At 33.0% G+C, this 14,164-nt stretch overlaps 1 protein-coding gene across 1 annotated transcript in view; it reads left to right on the forward strand.

The window, feature by feature from the left end:
• The first annotated feature begins 480 nt into the window (after positions 1-480).
• LOC113402672 (ABC transporter G family member 23-like) overlaps positions 481-14,164 on the forward strand; it is a 68,909-nt gene continuing 55,225 nt past the window's right edge. The window contains exon 1 of the mRNA XM_026642979.2: positions 481-694. The gene's annotated coding sequence lies outside the window, so the exon portion shown is untranslated. The remainder of the gene's footprint in view (positions 695-14,164) is intronic.

The raw sequence follows: 14,164 nt of genomic DNA on the forward strand, positions 1-14,164 counted from the left end.
ATAAATAAAGGTCAATATTAAACGAACACGTTTATATCTTTATTGATATAAAAGCAACAAATATATACTTTAAACTATTAATAAGAAAAATTACATCTGCAATAACGTAGAAAAAAATTACAACGTAGTAATATCTTTCCGACCTTTTCCTTAAAAAAATAAAATTCCCAATATTCTCTCTTTTATACGTTCAAAAATAATATCTATTTTAACAGATGAAAGTAAAGCTTATCAAATAGAAACGTATTTAATTATTTTTTAACAATATTTTAATAATTCTTGCTCTAACCTTCTTAATGTTTTTTTTTAAAGATCTTTAACTTTATTAAAAAACAAAAATATTTGTGGTGTTAATTCCAAGTTGTTAAGTGTAGCTTAAACATTTATTCCGGGCCACAAAACAATACTGTACAGTTTGCCGACTCTCAAGGTTTCTTAAGACTACATTTGTGTTGGAGAGAGCGATCTTTCGACGGCTATCTGGCAGTTAACATTCGAACGCGTCGTGTGTAGGTCACTCCCATTATTACAAAAAATATATCTATAAAAGCGCGCGCCTTTTTCAAATAAAAAAAAATATATCGTTCCATTTTCGATTCCTAGTGATTTAAATATCGACAGTTTTATTTTATTTTTAATTATATTGTGCCAGTGCGTGTTGAAAAGTAAAAGGAGGTGAAACGTTTTTAATTTGGTGAGTTGTGTTTATCATGTTGCTGGCAACGTTCTCCTTTTAAAAAAAATCTGTTTCTCATATAATCTTTAATGATTCGTATGCAATGTAATTTTTTTACGTAATTTTATTATGAATATTAAACCTATTAACAAAATCCATAGCATTACGAAATCTTAAATCAACATTACGACGACGATCAATAATTTTGGTTGATGCAAGTATATTATAAATATATAAACTTACATATTCGATAACTATTTTATTAAGCGCTATAATTGATACTTATGACAATTAAAAAATAACTTACATAACAATATTTTTTTATTTACTACAACAAACGTAACAAATAATAATGAGGACAATTTATGAAATAGTCGCACAATTTAGAAAGAAAGGTCAGTGCAAATAGAATACAAACTGTATAACTGTACATTAATTTAAAATTAAACTGATGAATCATATTCGATGAGGCTGAATGACATAGATTTAGGACCTTCTTATAAAAAAAAAAAAAACTGTCTTTATTTTAAACACGTAATTCGAAATTTGAATATAGCGTTAAATGATTACGTAGCATACTACACGATTGTATATCAAAATTAAAACAATTTCATTTATATTATACCTATTATTATAAATTACTCGGACCAATCGCATACTGAACATACATTATACACATACGACATATAACCAACCATGTTATGTTTACGGTATCAAAGCTGCAATGGTTTAGTAGAATAGCCTTTTTTTTTTAATTAAATTTTGCCTTTGTTTCACGACTGTTTCAAACACTATGTAAAAATTTACGTTTCGAACAGTCATAAAAAAATACGTACTGATATTATTAAAAAAACTAAAAGTTCGAACACGAACAAAGAATTAAAAAAGAGTTCTTAATTTAAATATATTCTTCGTCAAAAATCAATTAAAAAAATCAATTCAATGGCAATCGTTTTATATTTGCGTGTTGATCGAGAAACTCAACCAGCGTTCATTTGTTTCACAATTCTTTGTAATTATTTTTTTTAAATGATCGTGTTAGCAAATGTCGTTGACTGGTGAACAAAGAGCTTTTTTTTTTACTCTGTAACGTGTTTACAGTGGTTTGTCAATAAAAATAAGAAAAAGTAGCGCAATTGCGCGAGAAGATTTTTTAAATCTTTATCGTATTCGCGCAACTCTATCGTCACGAATTTTCAAATAAATTAAAAACTGTTAATTATTTATACTCATTTTATTGAGAAAAAACAATAAATGACTTGAATATTAATTACAATTATATTAATAATAAGCTCATTTTTTTAATTATTCATGTTATGTAGATGAGAAAATTATTATAGTATAATATAACACAACATTGTTATCTGTACGTCCGTTTGTGCGTTTAGTTTTAAAAAGAAATATAATTTCATGCGGTTTTATCATAATTTTGACAAAATTGTTTCCAAAGGCAATTATTTGTTAAATAAAATACGAATCTAAACTAATCTTAGCAAAAAGTAAAATCACTTCTTTTCACGTATGACCTTTCGTACTAAAGAATAGCAGCAATATTTACCAAAGACTATAACTGACAAAAATTAAGTATTTACATTATTATTATAATACAGTCATATAAAGTACAGTACCAAATACAGTCGTAAAATCTTATGAATATGAAACGTTAAGTTTAGAGCCAAATAATTATTCATATGTAAATAGGGTTGTCATATCTAAAATTATATTATTTAAAATACATTACAATATGTAATTCTTATCAAATATTCTTCTGATTACTCTGTCAAGCAGTGTTTCATCGTGTTATAACCTCAAATTTTAATTGCTTCCACACCAACCAAGTCTGTGTCTTGTGTTTCAGTTAGTCAGTGTTCGAATTTTATTGAGTAGACGACTCATTAACTCAGTAGTATTTATTTTACAAGTTGGCGGCACTGCCAAAAATAAGGTTTTTGTATTTTTATATTTCTTACAATACAGTATATGGGCGTGGGCGCGAGGAGTGACAACTAACAATCTTACGTCAAAATGAGCAAATCGTTTTACCACAGAATTAAGTAATGTGCTTTAATCGGCCAAAAAAGTGCTTGAAGCGATTTTTCTCAAGCAACTTTTTCGAAACAAATGTCAGTTTAATATAAAAACCATATCATTGAAAGGGTCACGTCCAGGCAACTTCTATTAAAAGTTCAATAATAAATCGTACATCGTGGGTACATCGTACAATTAACTCGCTATTATTATTATTAAAACTCTCAAAACTAACTATGGCTTCGCAAGAAAAATATTTTCATTAATAAAATACGAAGGTTAAACTTTTTTAAAGTATTTATCTAACGAAGATATTTATTCGACGGTACCTTTGGACTTGGAAATAAATGCCACGCCAACGTATGTATATGAGCAGTGGTGACCACTTACCATCAGATGGCCCATTTGCCACATTTTTTGTATTTACATATTTTTTTAGTCAGATACATTGTACACGCTAAATATTACGTTCTTGAAATATAAAAAATAAACGTACATTAAAGTGGACAGATAATTTAAAACCCATGAATTTAATTTTATTCTCAACCTTTAACCTTACGTATAATTATTCTTTTAAGTACAGTGATAGCTAATTAAAAAAGCAACGCAACTCATGAGAAAACTTCGTAATTAGGTCGTGATTATTAATTTAACAATGGCCTTTAGTGCGGCTTCCGATATGAGAAAATATTTTTTAACCCCTCTTTCAAATCGTACAATCACATACGTACACAAATATACTCATGTGAACTGTGTTTAAATTTATCTTAATGTTCGAAATCTTAAGGGTTAATTTTGAATGATGTGACGTTTGAAGTCTGTAAAGCATTCCTGATTATTATATTAATTGTGGGTTGTAAGGTATTTATCAGAACAGTTAAATTTATATTCATATATTAGGATCAAATTTAATAAATCGGACCTTAGATTTGCTGTACTTTTCTGTTTTTCTTCTCTTCTGTCAGCGACATGTATGATTTTTTCAACAAATCTGGTAATCCTACTTAAGTCACGCGTTAATGTCACGTTTTGTCGCTGTGATTCGTGAAAACCGGGTCCTAAGACAGTTTGACCACACGAATATATTAAAGTATTTTGTCTTCATTACCGAACACACTAATAAACTATTGACTACGCGCCTTAAAACACATTGACCCGAGACAGCCTCTATTAATATTTTGTTTTTATGAATAACTGTAATTTGTACGTATACGACGTAAGGAATGCTGTTATTTGAGCAGGTATATGTCCTTAATTAAATTATTTTTACATATTTTTGGCAACTGCCCAGTTATGTTTTTTAATGACATCTTCATAATAAGTTATTTTACCATACACCAACGAACATTATGGTGCATCTTGTGCAATACGTTCTATTGGAGAAGGTATTCACACTTTTACTTGATGACATTAAAGTACAAATACCTACTCCAATGATCGTAATGATGACTGATGCAGGCGCAGTTGTAATTGCAACTGGGTTTGGGTCAAATCGTCTAAAGTTCGAATACCACAGTGTCCACTCCTGGGTATGCGCTCGCGTTATGCTAACGGTACAGCTATAGCTTTGAATAAAAATATTTAATATGTTAAAAAACCAAAAAGTAATTAAATTTTTTTTCCTTAAGTTTCTTGTTTTATTTAAATTTAAATATTTCGGTTTATATTTGAAGAATTTCTTTTTTAACTTACTCGATCTGCTCAAATCGTAATGCACCGCGGTCGCCTAATAAAAAGTGCGAAACGGGATTTTGTCTTGGTATCCTGTAACGGTTTTCCCCACAAATACAGAACACAGGAGTTATTTCGCGTGGCATATTTATCGGTAACGTCCTATCGAGCAAGGTAACGACGTACCCACCTTAATAATTCATAAAGCATCGTGAGACACCTGCATGTTATAACCCGCCAATCGAATGACATCTTCAACCTTTCCTGAAGACGACGGACCTTTATCTAATATTTTCAAAATATTTGTCCATTGTGCTATTACTTAGCTCCTAACAATATTTGTACAAGTATTTAATTCTTTAATATTATACTAATTTCCACCCACGTGTGAGAGGGAGACCAGATGTTAGACCCCCATGTTGCTTTTAGCGTAGCATAAATGTTACTAATATCACAGATGCCTTAGGTACGATAATATCCCTTTTCTCAGGGCCGGATCTACTATAAGGCTTTTTGGGCTTCAGCCCAGGGCCCCGTGGATTCAAGGGGGCCCCAGCTAAGTCAAGTCAAAGTCAAAAATAGACGATAATGCGAAAGGATCCATAACTTAATTAAATTAAACAGATCGTATGGTTTGCAGCCCTGCGAGTCCTGCAATTAATCAAATCCATTCAATTAATTTGATTCAAGTCTCCATTCAGATATGTCTTAAGTAGGCCCCTAAGTAGTGTTAGCCCAGGGCCTAAACATACGGACCGGCCCTGCCTTTTCTATTCTAACTTAACGCGTGTAGATTTATCCCAACGAATGCATAAATATGTATAGTTGCATGTTTATAATTGTATGTGTATAGACTCAGTGACCTTTGGAAGTGGGTTAGGCTGAGCTTGTGTGCCGGGAAAGCAAAATACCAGCTTAGAAAATATTTGCTGTCATTTATATACCTACTTATATTATAGAAGTTATTGTTCGCCGCTTCGTTCTTGTTGGAGGGGATAGTCGTTAGGTGTTAGGCAAAAAAAGTCTATGTCAGTCCTTGGAGTTCATGCCTACTTCATAAATTTCATCAAATTCGTTTCAGTCGTTTTGAAAGAGCAACGGACAGACAGACAAAGTTACTTTCGCATTTATTATATTAGTATACATTGTTTAGATAATGTGTACACTATTGCATTCAACGTCAAGTGTTTGTTTGGTTTAGTGTTAAGACGAAACTCGTCAACTATAATGGATTTGGATGCAATCAGTATACATAAATATTATATTTGATGTTTTGAGAAGAGATTTAAAGATTCTCATAATTTCAAATGTGGCATTATAATATTTCGTTATTTACATAAGAAGTATTTAAATCATGCCTTAATTATGTACAAATAGAAATTAAAACAGTTACTGTATATATCACGACCGCGTGGTAGCAAGAATCCTAGTAGCATTATCCCTGTTGAATTGCAATTCGATCCTCTAAGCGAAAAATTAACCAGCCCTCCTGTCACTAGTGGAGGCAATAACGTAAGGTTTACCACTATTAGTCCAATGTCCAAGTGTATCAACTGCTACTGGAACGAAGACATCGAAATTAGACAAATATTTCGCATCATTTGTATGCTTCAGCTTTTCTGAAAAAACCGGTACTGTTAACAATGTTTCAAAGTATTTACTAATATTATTACAATTAGCTTAGCGGTTTACCTATATATGTTATTTTAATAATATATGTATTCATTTATTAAACATCAATTGTTTGTTTGTGTATAGTATAGATTTCAATGGAATGTACGTATATTATTGTTTCAATTATTTCTTCTCGGTAGAATCTACATTCCATATGTTTGGATAAACGTACACGAATAACATATAATATGAATTAATTTATCGAAGTAGAGCATACTTCCATGCGGATGTCAGTGTACATGTAGTAATAGGTAAAAAATAATACATTATTTATATTAATAATTTTTATTTAAATTGTAATTAATGAAAAATGTGTCTTCAGCGACCGATCATCGTTTGCGTAATAATATCTAATCATAGTAATTTATTATTTAAATTGACTTCCTTGTAACAAAGCAATTGTTTTAATAGCATTTTTTTTTTATTTATCCTAATGAGCACCTACTTAAAGTTTTATTATATTATTAAACTAATTCTTAACCGCGGCTTTGCTTTTTTTTTGCATTTGTTTGCTTACGTATTGGAAACCTTATCTTGTCTTCAGTACCCCCGGCAACTTATATGTCGGCTTAGGCGGCTGTATAATACCTTGATGTCTTGGGCTCAGGGCCAGTAACAATTTTTTGGACTCAGCAGCTCGGCGGTTAGAACTTAAGTATACGGCAGCTTACACAGGGATGTATGCACACACGAGGCTACTGAACCATCAATTACCATCTGCACAGAAGCTATTATAGTCTCTTCTCTATAGGGAATTTGATTTAACTTTGATTTTATATTCGCTTTTGTTGCTTCACTATAATGTTCCGTACGCTCCCTCTGCCTTTTGTTTTATAATCTGAGATTATAGTGATCGAAATGAGTGCGCAAACATCGTTGCACCCACAAATATCATATCGGTTCATATGATCTGATAGGACAGCAAGCTGACACGGCCGATGACTTCAGACTCGGGACCGAAAGCTTGACGTATCTCTAGTGCAAATTAAATTTCGGGCTACTGTAGAGAATTTCTTGAAAATTCCAAAACTTGTTAATTTCCAGACCCGGAGCTTGAATCCAACACTTCTAGACTGCAGTCTTATAAGCTAGCTAGCTAAATCAATGAGGCAATCTCGATAAACACACAACAATATGTTTACTAGTATATCTTTACATAGTAAAATATATATAGACATATATTTATGTTGAAATGATTAATGCCAACAGAGTTTATTTATTAATTACTTTTCTGTGCAGTGTTTTATTTGCAGCGTCGTAAAAACAAACAAATAAACTAGCTACAGGTCGCGACTTCGTCCGGGTGATATATGAATTTAATTTATTTGCCGACCGCAGCGCCACCTACCTGGTCCAATCTAAAACTGGGACCTACTCATATATAAACAAAAAAAACATTGAAATCAGCCCAACCATTTAAGAGTTCAGTAACATACACACGTACAGTAGATTCGTCTATAAGAAATTTGGTAGATTATTCCGGGGAAAAAATAATAATTAGATTCTATTCCGGACTACAATCTATCTCTGTGCGAAATTTCATTCAAACCAGTTCAGCCGTTATTTCGTCATTGAGTAACAAACATCCATCCAAACTTTAACGCATTTATTATGTTAGTAAAATATTTAGTTAAATTGTAATGGTTACAATTTAACAGCTTTACTTATGAACTTTGTTTAGCGGGATGTGTTAAAAATAGGTTTATCTCTTTCAGTCATAATTAATTTAACATTTAAAAGAAGAAGACAACGTTAATTAATCAATAAACTTCTAAATCGTACTTATATTTAACGTCGCAACTCACAAGTCTATAAATGTGAATTATCGAGAAGTTTTGTTACGTATTATTCTAAAGACTGTGTACATCATGACTAAGACGAAGATCCGTTAGATCACCACAATGAGCACACATAACGTTGGACACATTTCTCGTACCGACAATTTTGACGGATGTGTTGATGTTGAGCGTATATTTATGCTAAATTGAAAATTAAATTTTATCGCAAGGATAAATTTGACGTTCAGACGTTATGCAAAATTTATATAACCGTCGATTTTGTCACCAATAGCACTATTTATATTTATAAGATCCAATAACTAACTATCTGTTAATAACCCACCGCTGGGCTCAAGTCTTTTGAACCTTTATCCTCCCTTCCTCTCATAATTTGATGAGTCGGCAAATCGAACACTAATAGTTCGATAAGACCAACAGATTTACTTGTTCTAAGACACAAGGGACACACTTGCACGTTCCAGACTCCGGGCTGTTACTGCGAATTTGTCGACAAAAATCCCATTCATCGACCCAGCCAAACTTGGGCCAAGTTTGAACTCGAGGCATTCAAAAAATTTGATTTGTCTCAATTGCTGAACTGCTCAAGTATCGTAACCATCTTCCCAGATATTAATAAAAAGATCAAAACATTATTCTACAAGCTTGATCCACACTTCCATTCAAGTGTTAATACTTCACGATTCCATCGACCCTTGATGACACTAACCTGACTTCAAGATCGACTATTCGAAAAGGCAATCGCGTCAGCGTTTTAAGTATAAGAACTAAGAAGAAACCGGTTCAGAAATTCTTACTCAATATTTTTTTTGTTAAATAAACAGTTCTCTACAGACGCCTATACCTTTGGTGTATTTTTTTTTTCTTTAGAACGCCAGCATCACAAGATTTTAGTCTAAATCAGCATCTTAATCATAATTTTACGATTATTAAAATCTTATGACATTTTTTTGGCTGTTACCTAAGTCATCTGGTTTTAATTTTTATCTGCTCAATATTGTTGATAACATGTAAAGCTTACTAATAACATACCTTTTCAAATTATTAACCATATGCTTACAAAAATACCTGAGTGACGCAGTTTGGTTACTTTTCTTACAAACACTAATTAATACTTATAGGAAAATCCTGTTTTATCATATTGATTAAGACATAGAGTTACTACATCTCACCTTTCTCTTTCCACGCGAGATGGGGGAAAGAGACGTCAATATATTTAAATTCAAGCGTGGTCTAGATTGCATCAATGTAAATGGATCAGTTTAATGTATCGTGTTGTATTTGTATTCTAAAGTTTCCTAGTAAGTGAAGAATCATTATAATATGGTCGTACTATATACAAGACGGGTTACCTGTTCATGTGCAGCTTCGCCACGCTCTTGTCCTTGTCTTGTCCTTATTGTCCGTTTGATCCATTTTGTTTTTTGTATTGTTATTATCTGTCTATGATTTTCAAACTCAGGTTAGGACTTCCAAATTGAAATATCTTCAGTCGTTAAGGTTTTCAGATGTTACGTCATTGTCACTGTTCAATCGTTTTGGTGGGACGGCTGTAACATAAGTTTAGATCATCAAAAATTATGGTATGATTAATTAGTAAAATTAAGCCAAAACCTCTATTTATCAAAAGGTCAACAATTCCTGTTCCTGTAATCCCTTCATTTTTTTAAGGTTCTTTCTCAATAAAAATAAGAGTCTGGTCAATAATTCTATTTGTTTATTGATGTGGTGAAGAGCCATCATCAATAATTCCATCACCATCACGTATTTTTCAGGCTAGGTATGGTCCGATTAAGTTGTAGCAAGATATAATTTGAACAGAACTATTTACACGCATATGGTTGATGCTAATAAATTATCGTAATTGTTTTGCCCAAAATCAAGAAAATCGTTGCTATTGCAACCGTTGCTTTGAACAAAAAATACACGGCTTAGTCTGCTACTAGGATAAATATTTGTATGACAACTAAATCCGACAATAATAATTCATTGAAAAAGATATGCACGCCAAAATCCAGCGCTAGGAAATCATTGCGAGAGATGTGTTTTTTTAAAACACAGCGTGAATATATATCCGCGGTTTATCGAATGGTTCCAAGGGCAAGTTACGAATCCGAACGTGATTCGAATGCGGCACGCAAGGTTAATTTCACCTGACATGCTGTAAGAATAGCAAACGCAATCAATTGAACGACTCCACAGTAGGGGATCTATGGTTTATTGACCCGTTACTTTAATGTTGTTGGAGATATTATTGCGTCTATCGAAATGGATTGCAGTTGTTTTATTACATTTAGATGATGAAATGTTGATGTATTTAGATTTCCGCAACGTCATAGCTTAAGGTGCGTTCTCACAGGAGGCAGGACGTTCGTCTCACTGAGCTCTGGGCTCCCTTTTTCTTGGCTGCGTCTCGGGGTCAGAGAAATTAAGTATCTTCTATATGTGAATTGAGTTTTAGCACAGGATTGAACTGCTGAGAGAAATCACGGAAAAAAAAACACTGCATCATTTACAAATAAATTCAATTTGCAAGGATTTTTTAGAACTTTTAAGGGGAACAATTCTGTCAAACATGATCCGCTCCTCCGCTCCTATTTGTCATAGCGTGAGGGTATATAGCCTATCTAACACTATATATTTTTTCAAATAGGAACAGTAGTAGAATGTTCAACCAAACAAACAAATAAACTATTCAATTTTATAGTATTAGTATAGATTTATCCCTTGACATATAACGCGACGATTGAGAATTCCTTATTCTTACAGTAACTTATGAATTTGAATAAAGAATATATAGATTTCCATAATAAGTAATATTATGTTTGTACTGTATGTTACTAGTTATCGTCATAGCAACGATCTTTGATTGAAATTTCATATTCCCTTGACCTTCTTGGTACCAAGAATTCCATTGCTAGTTAAATCAAGATAAAAAAAAAACATATTTACTTATAAATATTTTATTTAATATTAAAATAACTTCGAAATGTTTGCCCAACAACTTACAACTCATTCGCACATCAAAAAGCCTTCGCTATAAATTAATACTAGTAGTTATTTATAAAGTGGGCAAACATTCAAGGCCAGTATTTACACAGTTACACTCAAACCACAAATAAAACAAAAAAAAAACAATGATTCGTTCTATAAATAAGTCTAGTCTAGTCTAAATGGTAAACCATGTGTATCATGAATGGAATTGCGGGTATAAGCTCGTGTGACAATGACATCGTGAGGAAACCTCCACCATCAAGAAAAACTGAGTCTTCTCCAAGAGAGGAGAGCTTCCTCTTCTTAGCCAAGGAATATTAATAGGCTCAATAAACGTTTTAGTCGATATGCTCTTGGCAGAGTGGTGATGGTCGTGTAGTCTTGGCTAATGTTATGGTACACCATCTCTCTCGGTAGCTGTCATCCTAGTATACTCGTGTAATGGACCGCCCACCGCAGACCTGATCTGGTCAGTGCATAAGCGCGACCACGTGGTCTGATAGCTTGAACTCTGCCTCGAACGACGAAGTTATATTCTATTTATTCCTTAAATTGTTTCACTGCTTGTCAGAGGCAGTTATTCTAGGAAGGGCTTTTCGTTAGTTCAACCAAACCATGATTTTAAACAAAAATATGTGGAAACTTTAGTTAACTTAGCTTGCCAAGATTAGTACTCGCAATAACGTTCGACATTTTCAATCATCGCAGCAATTTCTCAATCATTGCGACAACATAATATTATACCATGTATGTATTAAAATTATAAGCAATCATGATATAAATGATCCATGGCAATCGCATAACTTAATAGCATTCGTTGTTGAGGCGCTAGCAAATAGCGGTTTGTATATATATCGTTTTCTTGGTATTGGGAGCAGAGCAGAGCAAATTGATCACAGAATTGCAAAACAGAAATACAGAACGTCACACACTTAACCTTTTACTTGCAACGACTTGATATTAACATATGCTACTCGTTAAAAAGGTCGTATATGAAAATTATGTTCCAATTCCGAACTGTAAAACTTCGTGTCTGAATTTTTTATTTATAAATTAAATACCAAAAAGTTACATAATATTTTAGTTGCCATCGATACATTAGAGATAAAATCCTAACTAGTATTATAAATACTTTTTTCGTCTAAACTACTTAACATATCAAAATGGAATTTTGCCTTTATCAACGCAGACGCGTGCGAAATCGTAGGTAGTATTATTATAAATAATTAATATAAAGAATCCTTTTAATTATCGCGCAGTAACTATAGTAATAAAACGTTAATTGTATGTAAGTTGTATTAAATTAACATATTTAATTTAATTGGTAAAAAACATTTAATATTATTGTGTTCCGGCTTAAAAGTAAGCCAGATTAACTACTGGCGCAAGGGACCTGACATCTTAGTTCCCAAGGTTGATGGCGCATTGCCGATATAATTCTTACAGCGTCAGTGTCTGTAGGTGACCACTTCTCAGGTTTGACCGTCCGCCTATCTATAGAATAAAAAAGCTACGATTTTTAATTGAAAATATATTAATTGATTTTATATATTGTTAAGGGACATACTATACGACGTAATTGTTATGACGTATATAGTCCTTTACAGTCCCAGAAATAGTTAATACGACCCTTTGTACCAATAGTAACGATAATTCACCTCAGGAAGTCGCATTAACGTCGCAAATAATTCAACGCGCGAGGAAATGATATATCCATCATCAATCCACTTTCCCAGTTTCCGTGATTTATCTAACACACAGACATACATCCGCATCTGTAACAATGATTAAGGTGACCTAATATACTAATACATATAAAAGGTATTCGTCGTCTTTATGTACTTTATTAAAAAATGATCACAGTTTTGGAAGTATGGATTCGTATTATAGATTTGTGTTAATATATGTACAAACCTGGTTTGGTAAATCTACCATATCTGTCTTGATATGGCAGAATTTGTGTTTGTTTTGTTACAGTGGGCTAGAGCTACCTGCCTCCACGTCTTCGGCTTTACAAAAACACTAGGGGTAGGGCAGACGAGACGAGTCGTGTGTGGAGTCGGGGATCGCCAATTCGATTCTATGTCAGCTTCAGGTGATCACATCACATCATTTTCAGAAAAATGTCTCTACGCGACTATTGTGTTGAACAAAAAATTATTATCTCTTCTAAGATAAGTATTCATTACAAGAATCGTGACAAATATAAATAACATATTATTTAAGACTTGACATTGAAAAAGAGATTTGCAAATTTTGATCAAACGGTGTTATTGGTTAAACGGCGTTTTAAATTTCCACACTCCGAGCTGCAACTGATAATTTCTTAACAGAAAAACCCAAAACCTTTATACTGGGGATTAAACCTGGATCTCATGATCAACGTCCTTACATGTTATGCGTCTAAAACAAAGTGACGTGTACATTATTCAAATGTGTGTACTGGTTAAGTATTTATTGACTTATGTAACATTATAGTGGCAAGGACACATAAAATAACTCCGACGAATAAGAATGAATTTCGTATAGCATGTCTGACAAGCTCCAGGTATCTCTTTAAGGTATATTCGTGTCGCTATGGCTTAGTAGTTTTTTTTTTTAAGAATAGTAGCAAAGCCTATTTACCCCGCCTTTTAAGCTTATTAGTAGTTATAAGTGTTTGTTAGGAGTAGGAACGACAATAGCCCAAGGGGTCAGGATCCATCCTGCGACTTTTTACATCGCTAGGCTATCGAGTTACTATTTAATTTCAAGAAGCAAGGTACTCATCTATAGTATATGAAACGTTGCTTCTTTGCTTAATGCTTAATTCATTAAATAAAAATAAATGCTGTTTAGTGGCCGCAAATTCCGAGGTCCTGTTTCAAACCCCAGGTCGGACCGATAAAAAGTTATTGGGTTTCTCTATCGTAACGGCCCAGAGGCTGGAAGTTGGAAGTACACTCTGTGCTCTGGAAAACACGGAAAGCCTTTGGTTCTGCATCTGAACTTGTTGTATTTACCGTCCCATCAGATTATGAGAGTGTACTTGTGTTTGCTCGCACACTTGTACACCATAAAATGTCCTGCGAAGTTGGTTAATCGTCCCATTGTGATTGGCATTGACAACATTATGAAACGCTGGTTAAAGTCAAATAAGCTAATTCGAACATTTGTCTGAACTTAGTATGGTCTAATCGAAACATTCCAGCACAGAATAATTGTCTATGCGTTATGTAATCGATTTGCGTTTGATATAACTGCTCATATACACGTTTCTCTTGAAATTCCAGCGATACTGTTAAAACGTTTTCCTCCTTTTATCTTGATGATTAAGTCTAATTGG

This window comes from Vanessa tameamea, chromosome 24 (genome assembly GCF_037043105.1).
Source record: "Vanessa tameamea isolate UH-Manoa-2023 chromosome 24, ilVanTame1 primary haplotype, whole genome shotgun sequence".
Classification (NCBI taxonomy): domain Eukaryota; kingdom Metazoa; phylum Arthropoda; class Insecta; order Lepidoptera; family Nymphalidae; genus Vanessa; species Vanessa tameamea.